This window comes from Dromiciops gliroides, chromosome 1, assembly GCF_019393635.1.
Source record: "Dromiciops gliroides isolate mDroGli1 chromosome 1, mDroGli1.pri, whole genome shotgun sequence".
NCBI classification, from domain to species: Eukaryota; Metazoa; Chordata; class Mammalia; order Microbiotheria; family Microbiotheriidae; genus Dromiciops; species Dromiciops gliroides.
The window spans coordinates 102575252-102591073 of record NC_057861.1 but is presented as its reverse complement, the minus strand read 5'-3'; the positions used below and the strand labels follow the sequence as shown (position 1 = coordinate 102591073).

The 15822-nt window shown below is 38.4% G+C and overlaps 1 long non-coding RNA gene across 1 annotated transcript in view; it reads left to right on the top strand.

Moving 5' to 3' along the window:
- The window catches only part of LOC122731209, a 40932-nt gene extending 33844 nt beyond the window's left edge, over positions 1–7088 (top strand). Inside the window, exon 3 of the long non-coding RNA XR_006353584.1 lies at positions 6829–7088. This is a non-coding gene — a long non-coding RNA (uncharacterized LOC122731209). The remainder of the gene's footprint in view (positions 1–6828) is intronic.
- The last annotated feature ends 8734 nt before the right edge of the window (positions 7089–15822 follow it).

Here is a 15822-nt window from a genome sequence, read left to right as displayed (position 1 = left end):
GGGAGAAAGAAAAAGGGAATAGGGGAAGGAACAAAATACAATCTGCAACTCACCACCACCTGGAAATCAGCTATTCTGAAGAGGATCAGTTGTTTAGTGTTCCAGCATCTTGCTCCCTCTACCATTCACGCCAGAGTGCTCTCTCCTCCCTTCTCTCTCCCAGAAGCCCCCTCTCCCACAGGAAACAGGGCCGACCACATACAAAGTCCCAAGCTTATTGACTGGCAACCCTGATTGACAGAACTAACAAGCAGCTCTACAACTGCCAGCCCCCCCCCCCCAGCTTCTGGATGCTGAAGATCACCTGACCTATCCTCACTGGGCTTCTAGTCATGGTGGGGCTTCCCTCATTATAATATGGCCAGGGCCATGCCGGCATGCAGGTGTCCGGCACAAGGCCAGCGTGCATGGGCACTTGCTGGGGCCTCTAATCCCAGCCAAAGATAGGGTCACAGAAACCCCAAATCATAATTATTTCCTTATAGCATAGCTGTATGGACATCCTTACATTTGCTATTGAATACTGCTATTTGGCAAGTCAAATATATTTTTTAAATATATTTATCAGGGTTCACTGGGAATAAATTCATGCCTACATATTTTATTGCTTCAATCTCTCTCTCTCTCTGCCTCTGTCTCCGTCTCTGTCTCTGTCTCTGTCTCTGTCTCTCTCTGTCTGTCTGTCTGTCTCTCTCTCTCTCTCTCTCTCTCTCTCTCTCTCTCTCTCTCTCTCTCTCTCTCTGTCTCTGTCTCTCTCTCTCTCTCTCTGTCTCTCTCTCTCCTGTCTTTCAGTCAGTCGGTATTTCCTCTCTGTCTTATACCTTCTGCTTTTCTCTCAGGAGCAAAAGCTCAGAGAGATTTTGTTATTTGTTCAAGGTCCCAAAAGTAGTGAGTGAAAGAGTAGAAAAGCTAATATTTGAACCAAGCACCTTTACCTCCAGGCCCAGAATTCTTTTCATTACACTAGACTATACAATTGGGTACACCTCTTATTCAACATCCAGTGTATGTTTGTCAGCCAATCAGTCAACCAGCATTTATCAGGAACTTACCATGTACCTCAGCACTGTGGGGAGTGCTGAGAATACAAATACAAGTGAAGGGAGTGGCAGCCTCTGCCCTAGAGAAGTTTGCAGTCTAATGAGGAAGAGATGTTAAAGGAAGCTGAAGGGAGGGGCAGGAGAGACAAGGTACTTAACAAGGGAGAATGGTGGAGAAGTTCAGAAGATTAAAAATGGGTGGGAAATGATGAGAAGGCTGTCCTGGGCATCCCTACTTAAATGGACTTTCTGAGAGGAGTCCTTGACCCTCTAAGGAGTGGGAAGAGCCCTAGGAATAGAGAGTACTGATGAGGTAAGAATTCAAGGGCTGGAATTATCTTCCAAGATGAAAAAATTCTTAGATCACATCACCAAGAAAAGTTTATAGTATTATAAATGGTCTAGAAAAACAGTTCACTGTTCATAGTAATAGCTAATACATATTTAGCAATTTAAATACATGATATAATTGGATTGTCACAACAGCTTGGTGAGGAAGGCAGTACAAATGCTAGATAGGAGAAACAGACAGACTCTCTCTCTAAATACCACTAGTCCTTTACCTAGAACCCAGGTGTCCTGACTACTTATCTATTAATCTCCCTCACTGCCATATTGTCTCAGTCTCAGCCTTAGTCCATAATAATAGTTGGCATTAATGAGAAGTTTTAGTAAGTGGTGGTCACTTACCAGAGTTCTACAGGCTCTTGAGTATAGGAACTGTTTCTACTTTTGTCTTTGTGTCTCAAGTACCTTGGGGCAGCTAAGTAGCTCAGTAGATAGCATGCCTACCATGGAGTCAGAAGGACCTCAGTTCAAATCCTACCTCATACACTTATTTGCTGTGTGACCCTGGGCAAGTCACTTAACCCTGTTTGCCTCAGTTTCTTCATCTGTAAAATGAGCTGGAGATGGAAATGGCAAACTACTCTAGTATCTTTGCCCAAAAAATTCCTAAATGGAGTCAAGGGGAGTTGTACATGACTAAAATGACTCAACACACTCAGGTACCTGTTGAAGTGTCTGTTGTGTTTTAAGCACTTCCTAAATGTTTTTGAAAAGAAAATGAATGAAAGACATAGGGATAGGGAGGGGGGAAGAGAATGAGAGGGCTAGTATACCTCAGAGATGTGCTTAGGAGGACTTGAACAAGATTAAAAGGTAATTAAGACATTTTTAACAAAACAAATAAAAACAATAGAGCATAGATAATGTTAATTTGTGGTTTTCTAAGTTAATATGACTCCAGTAGGAATCCATTTCTATTTGAGTTTGACACAACTGAACTAGCTATTTATTAAGGTCCCAAAACACTCTAAATCCATGATAAAATTACAAGCCAATAATTCTGTGGCAATTTATGATTTGGAAAGCATTTTACATACATATTCTCATTTAATCCTCATGACAAGCCTGTGGTGTAAGTTGCACAGCATTAATTATCTTCATTTTACAAATGAGGAACTTGAAGCTTAGAAAGGTTAAGTGACTTGGTGATTTGGCCAGATCACATAGCTAGTAAGGTTACATCAAGAATGGGAATTTGACTCTCAATATTCCTGATTTTATGTCTAAAACTCTATCCACTATACCAATGTTCCCTTTGAAATCTCAGATGCTGTGATTTTGTAAGGACCAAAAAGAGGAAGAAAAAAAAATTTTGTTTGATTCTCTCATTGAGTTAGTAATACATCTGAGTATGACGGTCAAAGCCTCTTAGCCCTTCCCTTCAGAGAAAGAGATATTTGATTCACCCTATTATTCTCTAGTGACCACAATGAGCCTCAGGACCACAATCCAGTCAGGTCATCCATTCCCACTATGACCATTCAGTTTCTCATTTATCCTAATAATATGGTATATTTGAGTCATATCACTGGATAATCTTTTGGGGAGGGGTCCAATCCCTCAGGAACATAACCTGGCCACATTTCTGGGAACACAGATACTTTTGCATAGTCAGATACATGTGACGTCTCTCTTCAGACCCAGACAGAAACTCATGAACATCCATTTACTCCATGACTCTGCTCCCGTGGCAGCTGGCATGCAGTGATTGTATTGCATTCCCAGACCACATTTTTCAGATGCCAGTTTTGTTTCACAAAGTTTGGTCAGGAACCGGGCCCAGAATGCAGGTTTATGGTCTGGCTTCTTGATCTAGAGCCTACTCATACTTTATTTTGATGGGCCATAGCTTGTTTCTTTTGACATAGGTCAAAGCAGGGCTATCCCCGGAGATGGAATAGAAAGTCACCTAAGGTGGTATGAACTGAAAGGTATCATGAATGCCCTGACACCCCAAAGCCTCAATTCAAATCCAATTCCTCATTAAGAACAAGGATCTTTCATCTACTATTTGATAACTAACCTTGTGGCTTATTTTTTCTGAACCTCAGTTATGAAATTTGAAATGTGATAGACGATCTCTTTATCCCCTAAAACTTAGTCTTTAAATCATGTAATCTTATTCATATATCTAAAATTCCACAGTCCAGGAGAAATTTCTTTAGACTAATATTTCTAGTCTTCTAGAGAGTCCTGATAAAAAGGCAGAAGAAATCTTTGTTATAATTTATTGTATTTTATTTTTTTGTATGGGGCAATGGGGATGAAGTGACTTGCTCAGAGTCATGCAACTAGTAAGTGTTAAGTGTCTGAGTTCATATTTGAACTCAGGTCCTCCTGAATCTAGGGCTGGTGCTTTATCCACTGCACCACCTAGCTGCCCCAAGAAGAAATCTTTGGCTAATATTAATACATGTGTTGTAACAATTCTTTGTGAATTAAATTATCAGACAATTTTCAAGCAACTAGGTAAGAATAGGACTGAATGACAGGAAGCATTTGTAAAATTTAAAGCTATAAGCCCATACACAAATATACATATGTGTACATATGTATACATAATATATGTGTGTATTTACATGTGTATGTATAAATGGGATGTTTTGGAGCCAAACCCAACTGGCTATAATGTACAAAAAGTTCAAGAGACATAGTTTCTGGGTAATTAATCATTTTATTAATCATGTTAGCAGATAATTAATAAAAAGAGTCCATGGCACTCTCGAAAGGCAAGAACTCTCATGGAACCCACTCAACACTTATATGCCCTTGGAAGAGTAGGTGCTTCTGAGGGTAGCAATCAAATCCAAGTAATGAGAGAATGAATATTATAAAGTGGGTTTATTCTAACTAGGATCTGGAGGACTTGTCTCTGATCACTTAGACAAGGAGATTTAGCTTTTAACCAGGCTATTTATGCCCAGGGCAAACTGGACAAAAGGGGGTCCACCTCTGCTCAAATCTGGCTGACTACAACACAATGGGCCAGAGTCCACCAGTTGGCCTAAACTAAATTTTCTTTACCTTTTGATCTGATCTAAACTTTCCCAGTTGGATGCATCTTGTACAATATTTCATCTCTGCACTTCAAAGGCTGTCTGAATAGCCTACAGAAATTGATTTTTAAATTTTTTAATTACTCCTAATTCAATAATTGGCTATTAATGTAAGAGAGAAATAATCATTTCTCTCATTGCTTGAGAACCAATTGTTAAAAACTTTCAGTATGAGCATTTGCATATTAGAAATTGGAAAACATTACAAATTCAGGTTTGATTTGTTGTTTTGTTAATTTTCTAGGCTTAAGAAAGCAATAGAGGAAATATGAATATAGCAGAGTAAACATAAAAGTGTGCTGTGCATACAATTTTCTTTAGGTTTTTTTTATTTGTCTTAGAGAGTCAATTATTAAATATCTACCAGCATCCTTCTATATATAAACATACATGCATACTCACAGATATATGTACATATGTATATATACATATATATATGTGTGTGTGTGTGTGTATGTATATATGTGTATATAATGTAAAAAATTAATTGTTATTTGAGGTTTTTATGCCTCAGCGCACACTGGCCTGGGGCTCCGCAAACTGCATGGTGCTCCACCCACTGGTTGTAGCCATTGCCAGGGCTCTGCCACCTCACGTCATCACCACTCACAGATGCCTACATGGGCCTGGCAAAATTATGATTGGAAGCCTAGTGAGAGCAATAATGTGACTGTCAGAGCGGCCATCCCATTGGCTGGGGCTGTGTGGGGAGTTTCTAGGTTTGGGGGAGGAGAATTGGGCATTCGAGGTAGAAGCTGGAAAGCAACAGGCATTCTGCTGTGTATTTTCAGCTGATTCCTGGGCAGTGGTATTTTTTCAGGTATTATAATTTCCCTTTCCCCATTTTATTTCTTTTCCCTTGATCCTACTGATCCTGTTTGTGTTTTGTTTTTAAGTTCATTCTTGTTAAAATAAATCTTGTTCTGTTTTGAGGGAGGCTGCCGGTCTCCTTCCTTGCCCCAATATTGTGGTGAGCCGTTTAGCTAGCACTCCCCAATTAAAAATTGGTCCCCACAATATATATATATATATATATATATATGTACATATATATATATATATTACATATATTTATACACACACACACTATTTGAGAGGCAATGAAGTACAGTGGAAAGAGCACAGAGGTGGAATTCAGAAAATTTGGGTTCAAGTTCAAGTTCTATTACTCAGAGGTTTCTTGGCCTTCGGTAAATCGCTTCCTCACTCTAGGCTTCCAAATCCCTCAATGAGGATAATACTCTTTTGTTCTTCCTGTAATATCAGCTCAATTCAACAAGCACTTATAAAATGCCTATTATGTATAAAGCATTGTTCTCAAATGAAATAATGAAAGGAGAATTACTATGAGACAGGAAGTCCAGCCCAAGCTGCAAATTGTCATTGGCATCAGAATTCAACATGGCCAACCTCTATCAAAGACCAAAAGAGGAAACATTATAAATGTCAGCTGCTTCTGACGAGTTTCACAGAATTTAAGAATTGGAAAAAACATTGGAGAGAAACTAGCCCAACCCTTAGCTGAACAAGAATGGTCTCTATGACTTTTCTAAGTGATTACCCAGTCTGTGCCTAAAGATTTCAAACAACCAAGAGAGACTAGTCACTCAACCCTATTTGACTCAGTTTCCTTATCTATAAAATGAGCTGGAGAAAAAAAAATACAACAACAACAAACCACTCTAGTATCTTTGCCAAGAAAAACCCAAATTAGATCACAGACAGACATGACTAAAAAATGACTGAACAATAGCAACAAAAATTCCAAGGCCTCATACCTCCCTGATCTTCCACTTGTGTCCCTGAATATTTAATCCATAAGTAAGAAAGATTTTATATTTTTCACTATTTAGATTTGTCACAGTGACCCAATGATCTAGACTAGCAGTTCTTAAGATTAGAGTCCATAGATAGATTTCAAAAAGTCTACTGTAAATTTGGCTGTGTGGGGGGCAGCTAGGTGGTGCAGTGGATAAAGTACTGGCCCTGGATTCAGGAGGACCTGAGTTCAAATCTGGCCTCAGACACTTGACTAGCTGTGTGAACCTAGGCAAGTCACTTAACCCTCATTGCCCCACAAAACAAACAAACAGAATACACAGTTAGTTCTTGGGGCAGTTAGGTGGTGCAGTGGATAGAGCACAGGGGCCCTGGAGTCAGGGGGATCTGAGTTCAAATCCAGCCTCAGAGACTTGACACTAGCTGTGTGACCCCAGGCAAGTCACTTAAGCCAAATTGCCTCACCTAAAAACAAACAAAAAATTAGCTGTGTGCATGTGTGTGTATGCCTTTATGTGTGTGTGTGTGTGTGTGTGTGTGTGCATGTGTACTCTTTTTATTAACCTCTAACTAAAATGTTGCATTTCCTCCAACTGTCAATATAGGCAACAACCCGTTATCCTGAGGAGGGATCCATAGTATTCACCAGACTGCGAAGAGGACTATGACACAAACAAGGTGAAGAAACTGGGTTTAAACTGCTGAGATCTTTTTAGATCCTGAATCTGTCAACTGGCATATTAGCTCTCCCTTCCAGCTTCTTGACATCCACAAATTGGATGAGCATGCTATATGTGCTTTTATATAAGACTGATAAATTGATTAAGCAGCACTGAAAAAAAGAAGAAATTCCTGGGGCCTTCTATTACAGACATGCATTCAAGATGATATCATACTTTTAATTAACTCTTTGCTCTTCCCAGTCACTTCTAAATCCTGTCAATTTTGCTATTGTCTAAGCCAGTGGTATCAAATTCAAATAGAAATAGGGCCACTAACTCACACATAAGAATCCCTGTGGGCTGCATGCTAACTCTGAAAGTAACATATTAAAAGTTGCTATGTTTTATTGTATTTTATTTATTTTATTAAAATATTTACCAATTACATTTTAGTCTGGTGCAGGCCATACTCAGAAGTGTTGTGGCCTCATGTGATGTATAGGCCACATGTTTGACACCTCTGAATTAACCTATGTTCATCTGCCTTTTTCGCAAAAATAGAATGAGAGACTTTATCATTTTTTTCATTAAAATCTAGATAAACTCAATATATAGCATTCTTTGGCTCTATGAATCTAATAATTATGTCAAAAAAAGATATAATGCTAGTTTGGTTCAAGTTGGTCTTGACAAATCAATGCAGAATTTTTGTGACCACTGCTTTATTTTCAAGATGGTGACTCACCATCCCTTTACTAATACATTTTAGTAGTTTTCCAGGAATCAGATTTCAGATGTCATTCTTTTCCTCCTTTTTTTGTCAGTAGCAAAAATATCAAAAAATTTAGAAAAGGATAGAAAGTATAAACTAGAGATAATCAACAAAAGGAAAGCACTAAAATTAAGGGAGAGCTAGAATATCAAGAAATTAAAAATATTAAGAAAATTTCCTTTCCCCAGTGTTGCAGGTTTCTATGGTATCTCATGGGTTCTCCCTGATTTTTCTTTCCCTTCCTTTTAAAAATTCTGAATTTATTAAACACCAAATAAAATTAATATTTCCACATATAAAATAAAAGAGGAAAAAAATTATGTATGACACTTTCTATTATACATACCATGCTTTTCCTTTTAAGACTATGATAAATTAAAACTGTATCCTTTAAAGCTGTCCTCCTGGTACGTGTTTACTTCTGGTCTTTATTCTGGTCTCTTCTGTGCATTTAAAAAATATTTCACTGTCCCTCTTTGTTTTCTTTTCCATTCCTAGCTCCTTGTTTCCTTCCAACCACCCCCACAAACTGAAATAGAAAAACTTTGTAGCAAGTACCTATAGTCAAAAAAAAAATAAATTTTCACAATGAAATTGCCTCAAAATGAATGTCTTCTGAAATTCAGATCAGTTCATCATTCCCTACTCAGTTTTTCAGAGGTACAATGGGTCATTTCATTAAACAGTTCTTGGATCTTTTAAAGTTGTTTTTATTTACAATATTGTTTCTCCTTGAGCCTTCAAAAGTTCCTCACAAAGGCTCTGCCAATTCTTTTAGAACTTTGGGAACTCTCCTATAATACCTGAAATAAACCTGTGTAACGATTGGAATGACGCCACCTGCTGGAGACTTACTGTAGAAGAGTTCCGCCCATGAAACGAAGGTCTTTGTGGGCAAGACCAGGAGTCTTTTCTTTGGTGTCAGGAAGTGACGGGGACTAGTGGGAGGAGGAAGGAAGAGACTGGCGCTCGCTCTCGGGCTCTTTCCTTGGGACTCTGGTGGAGAGCAGAGCTAGAAATGTGCTCTCCCTTTAATAGATAGGATTCTAGGCCTTTCTCTTTACCAAATTCTTATTCTCCTTAATAAATGCTTAAAAGTCTAACTCTTGCTAAAGCTTATAATTTATTGGCGACCACTCATTGGATATTTTAGACAGACTAGCTAGAATTTTAGCCCTTAACACCTGGAACACTGACTATAATATTATCTGACATTTTCTCAATGCATTTCATACAGCTTGTTCCCTTTTTCCTTTTGACTGACTGACGCAGTCCACTACTTTTGGTGACTTAAGTAAATTCCTTTACCCTTCTAACAGTTTGATCTCCAAGTTCCACAAAAATTATTTTAACTCATGAATTCCACTTGGCCTGCTCACATCAGTAATCATTAAGTGAATCAATCAATAAACTTTTATTAATCACCTACTATGTACCAGGCTGGGTGTTAAGTAAGCTCTGGGGGTACAAAGAAAGACAAAAGACACTACCTACTTATGGGCACCTCACTCTTTATAGACAGGATAAACTAGAGATAATCAACAAAAGGAGGTGGAGCCAAGATGGTGGAAGAGAGGCTGTGACTCCCACAATCTCCAGATAAACCTGTCCACTCATCCCAAATAATGTCATTAAAAAAAAAAAAAAACCAGAGCAGCCTAATGCACATATGAACAGAGTGAGTATTTTTCAGCAAAAGAGGACAATTGTGATCACCTGCTGATTGGGCTGAACAGCAGCTCAGCGCGCAATCCAGACCCAGATAGGAACAGACAGTGCTTCCAGCAGGCCTCAGAGTCTTCAGTGCCAGCGGCTTCTTCTGAGGTTTAGCTCCACTGATGAGGAGGTTGGATGGTAGGCCAGAGTGAAGTGGAGGTGGTCTCTGCTGGAGTTGGGGCAAAGTGCCCCGGTTCTGAACCAGTGGGAGGGGGGAGTGAGTGAGACTCTCATCAGAATTGGCTCAAAGAAGGAATAATTTACACACTCAAGAGGGGATATTATTATATCTTGCCCTGTGGGAAAGTGGAAGGGGAAGGAGATAAGGAAGGGGTGGGAGAGGCAATGGAAGGAAGAGCAGATTTGGGGAGGGGACAGTAAGAAGCAAAACACTTTAGAGGCGGGATAGAGTGGAGGAAGATAGATAATAGAGTAAATATCAAGGTGAGGGATTAAGATAGAGGGTAATACAGTTAACAATAGTAATTGTGAAAGAAATGATGAGCAGGATGCTATCAGAAGGACTTATGAAAAATGCAAACCATCCATAGAGATAGAACTGATGGTATCTGAATACAGATTGAGGTATATTTTTATTTGTTAGCTCTTCTTTCTAAAGGTATTTTGTCTATTTTCTTTCACAATCTGACTAATGAGATGTTTTTCATAACTGCCCATGTATGACATATTGAATTGCTGGATTTCATAGGGAGGGATGAGGAGGGAGGGAAGGAGAAAATTTAGAACACAAAGTTTTAAAAAATCAATGTGAAAAGTAATGATGAGCAGGGGAAGTTCAGAAAGACCTGGAAGGATTTACATGAACTAATGCTGACTGAGAGGAGCAGACCCAGGAGAACATTGTATACAGTAACAGCAGCATTGTGTGATGAACAATGGTGACAGACTTGGCTCTTTTTAGCAATGCAATGGTCCAAAACAATTTCAAAGAACTTCATATTAGAAAATGTTCTCAACATCCAGAGAAAAAGAACTGTGGTTTAGGAATGCAGATTGAACCATACTGTTTCTACTTTTGGGCTGCCTTTTAAAAAATTCTTTTTTGAGGTATTTCCCTTTGTGCTCTGACTCTTCTGTCACGATAAGACTAATGCAGACATATGTTTAATGTGAGTGCACATATATAACCTATATCAGATTGGTTTCTGTCATGGGGAGGAGGGAGGAAAGGAAGTGTGGGAGAAAAAAATTAGAACTGAACATCCTATGAAAACAAATGTTGAAAACTATCCTTATATGTAACTGGAAAATAACAAAATACTGAACAAAAAAAAAAGAAAGAAATCACTAAAGGTGAGGGAGATCAGGAAAAGCTTGCTGTAGAAGTTGGGATTTTAGTGGAGACTTGAAGGAATCTAGGGAATTTGGGAGGCAGATGAAGGAGAACATTCCAGGTATAAGGGAAAACCACTGAAAAATGCCTGGAGTTTGGAGATGAGTGTCTTGTTCAAGGAATAGCAAGGAGGCCAGTAATCATAATCATAACAATAACATAAAATTGATAATAACAATAAAAGAAGAATAATAGCTATCATTTATTTAGCACTTATATGTGCCTGGTATGGTATTAAATGCTCTATAATTATCTGAATCACAAACTAACTTGGAGTGGGGAGAATGTAAGGTGTAAGAAGACTGAAAAGGTTTTTTAGGGGGGATGGTTATGAAAGGTTGTGAAAGCCAAACAAAGGATTTTATATTTGATCCTGGAAGTGATAGGGAGCTACTGAAGTTTACTGACCAGGGGTGGGATGGAGGGGGAGGTGATATTATCAGACTTGCATTTTAGGAAGATCACTTTGACAGCTGAGTAGAAGATCACTGGAGCAGGAAGAGACTTATGGCAGTGAAGGCTATCAGCATGTTGTTACAATAGTCTGTGCATGAGGTGATAAGGACCTATACCAAAATGGCAGTACAATACCAAAGGAGCCAAGACGCTTGATGCAAGAAATGTTATGAAGGTAAAACCAACAGACCTTAGCAACAGATTGAATGTGAGTAATAAGAAATAATCTTTCCCCACTTGCCTATCTCATGCTAAAGCAGAAAGGATTGATGCTATCAAGGAAGTCCTCAGTTTACCATTTTGCTAGTCAAAACCAGCTCTCAGTGCAAGAGTACCCTCATTATAAGATGCTCAATACTTCACTTAATCCCCAAGTCCTCAGTTCTGAGCACTGCCATAGGAGGGTCATCTGTGTCTGCTGACAATAGCTTTGAACAGACAGAGAGAAACACCAAAAGGAAGGACCTAAAAGCACAGGCACGACCTGCTTCATTCTTTTGTTCATGGTATAGACCAGTGGTGTCAAATTCAAATAGAAATGAGGCCAATAAAGTACTTAACTATATTGATGTTTTTCAGTCATTTCAGTCATGTCCAACCCCATTTGGGGTTTTCTTGGCAAAGATTCTGGAATGGTTTGCCATTTCTTTCTCCACCTCATTTTACATATGAGGAAACTGAGGCAAATGGGATTAAATAATTTACCTAGGGTCACACACTAATAAGAGACTAGATTCAAACTCAGGAAGACAAGTCTTTCTGACTCCAAACATGGCATTCTATCCACTGTTCCCCTCCCTCCCCCAGCTGCCTCATGTTGACATTAACTATGTTCTATTGTACTTTATTTTTTCAAATATTCCTAATAATTTTATTTTAATCTGGTTGGGTACACTGAAGAGTGTTGCAGTATAAGGCCTTCTGTTTGATACTCCTGTCCTAGACAGCACAACTAAGTTTAGAAAGGAGCTTTGAATGTTATGATAGCCTCTCCCCTTCCTGATAAATTTAGAGGTAGGAAAACTTGGGTTCTAATCCCATCCATAACAATCACTAGCTGTTTGACCCTAAGCATCCTGCAATCATCTTCAGTATCCTCTTCCATGAAGAAAGCATAATAATATATTCAGTATGTGCTTTAAAGGACTATTGTGAAGTCAAAATGAGATAACCTATGTAAAGCATTTTGTAAATTTTAAGTGTTCTGTAAATATTAGTGATTCTTACTGTTAAAGCATCTATTGACTTGATAATTATTTCATTTGATTCCTTCTCCTCTTTGGTTCCCTTCCTCTCTTGTCCCCCCCCCCCAGGGGTATTGTTAGCCACAATTTACACAGGAGGAAAATGAGCCTCAGAGAGGTAAAGAGTGCCCATAGTCACACAATCACTAATTGTGAGCCAAGGCTGAAGCCCCAGTCTTCTGATTTTTAGTTTAGTGTTTTATCCAGTGGATCTTATTGTGTCCCTAAGCCTGTTGCTGTGGATCTAAGTCAATGGGAGCACAGGGTCATGGTCATAGGAAACAATTTCTATCCAAAGATAAAACATCAGAAAGGGCATTAAGTTACCCAAATTAAGCCAAAATTGCTATAGCCATGACAAGAGCATCCAGGTCCCCTGCTTCTCTTCATACTCCCACCGTGTAAGTAGAACATCAGAAAAGGAACTAGCCTACAGAAATTATATACCTGGGAGCATTCCATAATATCTAGTTATCCGCTTCCCCCAGTGTACACTGGGTATACTATGTGAAGAGAGCCCAGCCAATCAAATCCCTGACCCCTCACTGATAAGGCCTTTCAAAAATGCTGTCAGCCAATTTGCAGTCATGTACATATGGAGATAGATGAGTCCAAAAGATGGTGAATGACCTCTCTATTCATTCCTGATAAGTGGAACTGTGACAAGCTATGTGTCATGGGACATTCCAGCTGTGTTTACCACTGATAATTTAGTCTAGCTCCATAGTGCAGAGCATTCTTCGTAGCACTTACACACCATTTCTAAGGGAAGAAATGTTTCCAATACATCATCAGGATCAACCACTTTATCCTGGGCAAAAATTCAGTGGATGAGAAATGATGACTTTTTTTTTTTACTTTAATACTTATGTGCAATTCCATGAATAAGACACTCCATCTCGTTCAGATGCTAGCATTTTCTCTGGTTGTTCTCCATGTCTACAATGTTCTCTGACCTCATTTTTATTTTGTAACTTCCCTGGTGACCTTTATGTCACAATTAAAATCCCATTATCCATGAGAAGCCTTTCCCAATCCCTTTGAATTCTAATGTCTTCCCTCTGTTAATTATTTCCTACTTATCTTGCATGTAATTTATTTATATTAATTTGTTTTTTTCTATTAGATTGTGAGCTCTTTGAGGGCAAGGACTGTCTTTTGCCTCTTTTTGTTCCCCCAGTCTTTATCACTAAATACATGTTCATTGATTGATTAATAGTCTGCAATTTCAGTTAAATAGAAATAGGACTAGACCATTTGTATGGCACAGTGAAGGTTCTGACTGAGGACTAACATGGTATTTACAAAACCTATAGTGTAATTATAGAAAGGGAGGGAAGGTGGGAGGGAGGGAGGAAGGAAGGAAAGAAGGAAGGAAGGAAGGAAGGAAGGAAGGAAGGAAGGAAGGAAGGAAGGAAGGAAGGAAGGAAGGAAGGAAGGAAGGAAGGAAGGAATAAATGGAGGAAAAGACAGATGAAGGGAATGAAAGCTTTATAAATAGGCTTTATAAATTCATCCAAATAAATTTCTTCTAAGAACAGAAATTAATTTTTCACCAAATGATCTTCATGAGTTACTACAGAAATTTTAGAGTTACATAGTCCAACCCTTCTACCAATGAACACATTTTTCTCTGTAACGTTCTGCATATGTAGCCGTCTAGCTTCTGTGTGACTATCTCAACAGATGTTAGATTTCCCATCAGATGATTTCTTGAAATGAACACCAAGTGACTATTTGGAAATTCCTGTGTAGGTGGAGATGATGCATAGATAGAGAGATAGATAGATAGATAGATAGAGAGATAGATGATAGATAGATAGACAGACAGATGTATGTCTGAGAGAAAGAGAAAGAATTAGACTATGTGGCCTTCTAATCCTTTTCTGAGATTCTGAAAGAACTTTTTTTATGAAACTACCCAAGTTCTCTTATTATCCAGGACATGTCTTCGTTTGTCACTTTGCTCTGAAAATGGATTTCCTAGAACAGAACACAGTATTCCATATACTGTTATACTGTAAAATACTGTGAGACTATTATCTCTCCATCTAGACACTATTCAGTGGCATACTTTTGGAGAACTCCTTTCAGATTGAAATCAACCCTCAAAGTACAATTGTCAACCAGTTAAAAATCTACTTAACTATAAAATCCAACCTATATTTCTTTGCCCTTTATACAGGAATATCTTGTGAAGAAGCATTGTCAAATGTCTTGTTGAATTTCAGATATACTACATCTATATCCTTCCCATGGTCTGTCAGCCTAATAACTATCAAAACTGGAAATGAGGTTAGTTAGGGAAAATGTCTTCTTAATGACCCCATGTTGGCTCCGAGTGATAATTGCTTCTCTTTTTGAATGATCACAAACCATTCATTTTTAAAAACTTTTTCTACCCCTTTCCAGAGGAACAACATGAAGCACAAAGATTGCATTTTGTGAATTAACCCTACCCCTTTTTAAAAAATGGCCCCTATACCCATCTCTAGTCTCCAGTATTTACCTTTCTTCTCCATGCTGCTTCACACATTTCCAGCAGCAAACAGTTCAGAAATTTTATTTACAAAATCTACAGGACATTGTTTATCTGCAACAAGTGATTTTTATTCATTAAGAGCATCCAGGAGCTTCCATGTTCAATGTATCCTGGATGTCAGGTTTCTCTGAAGTCTGTTGTTTCCATCATTTTCATCCTGAAGATCATTCTCCTTGAGAGAGGAAAAAGGAAGCAAAATTTTAAGGGAGTAGTTTCACTTTTCTGTCTTCCTTTAATGCTACACTATCTGCCCCATGCAGTAATCTTCCTTTCCCGGTCCTTCTTCTTATCCTACAGACAGCTTTAAAAGCCTCTGCGTTAGTACACTAATATACACCAATGCTCACTGAGCAGAAAGTTTCCCAATGGTTCTAGAAACAATTTCTAATTACCCAATAAATATTTTACCTTTTCACGCAGAGATTCCACTCCTGGGACCGTATTACTGGCAAGGAAGTTTATTGACAATGGTTGCGGGGGGTGGGGGGGGAGGCAGAGCTATGTGCAGAGATCATATGTTCATAAGATCATTATTTGAGAAAATAAAATGCTGGAACCAAAATATTGCCTAACAGGGAATGATTCAACAAATTATCATATATAAAGATAAGAATATAGTACTGAACTGGAAGAAATTGTAAATGGGAACATTTCAGCAAAACACGGGAACACATGTATAAAGTGATGAAGTAGGAAGAAAGTAGAACCAAGAGACCTTTTGGTACAATGACTAGAATACAGTAATGAAGTCCACATGGACATGCATGAAAACTCTAGTAAAATAAAACAGTCAGTGTTATTGCCACAATGTCAAACTAAAACACATATCATCTACTGTTAACATTAGAATAAC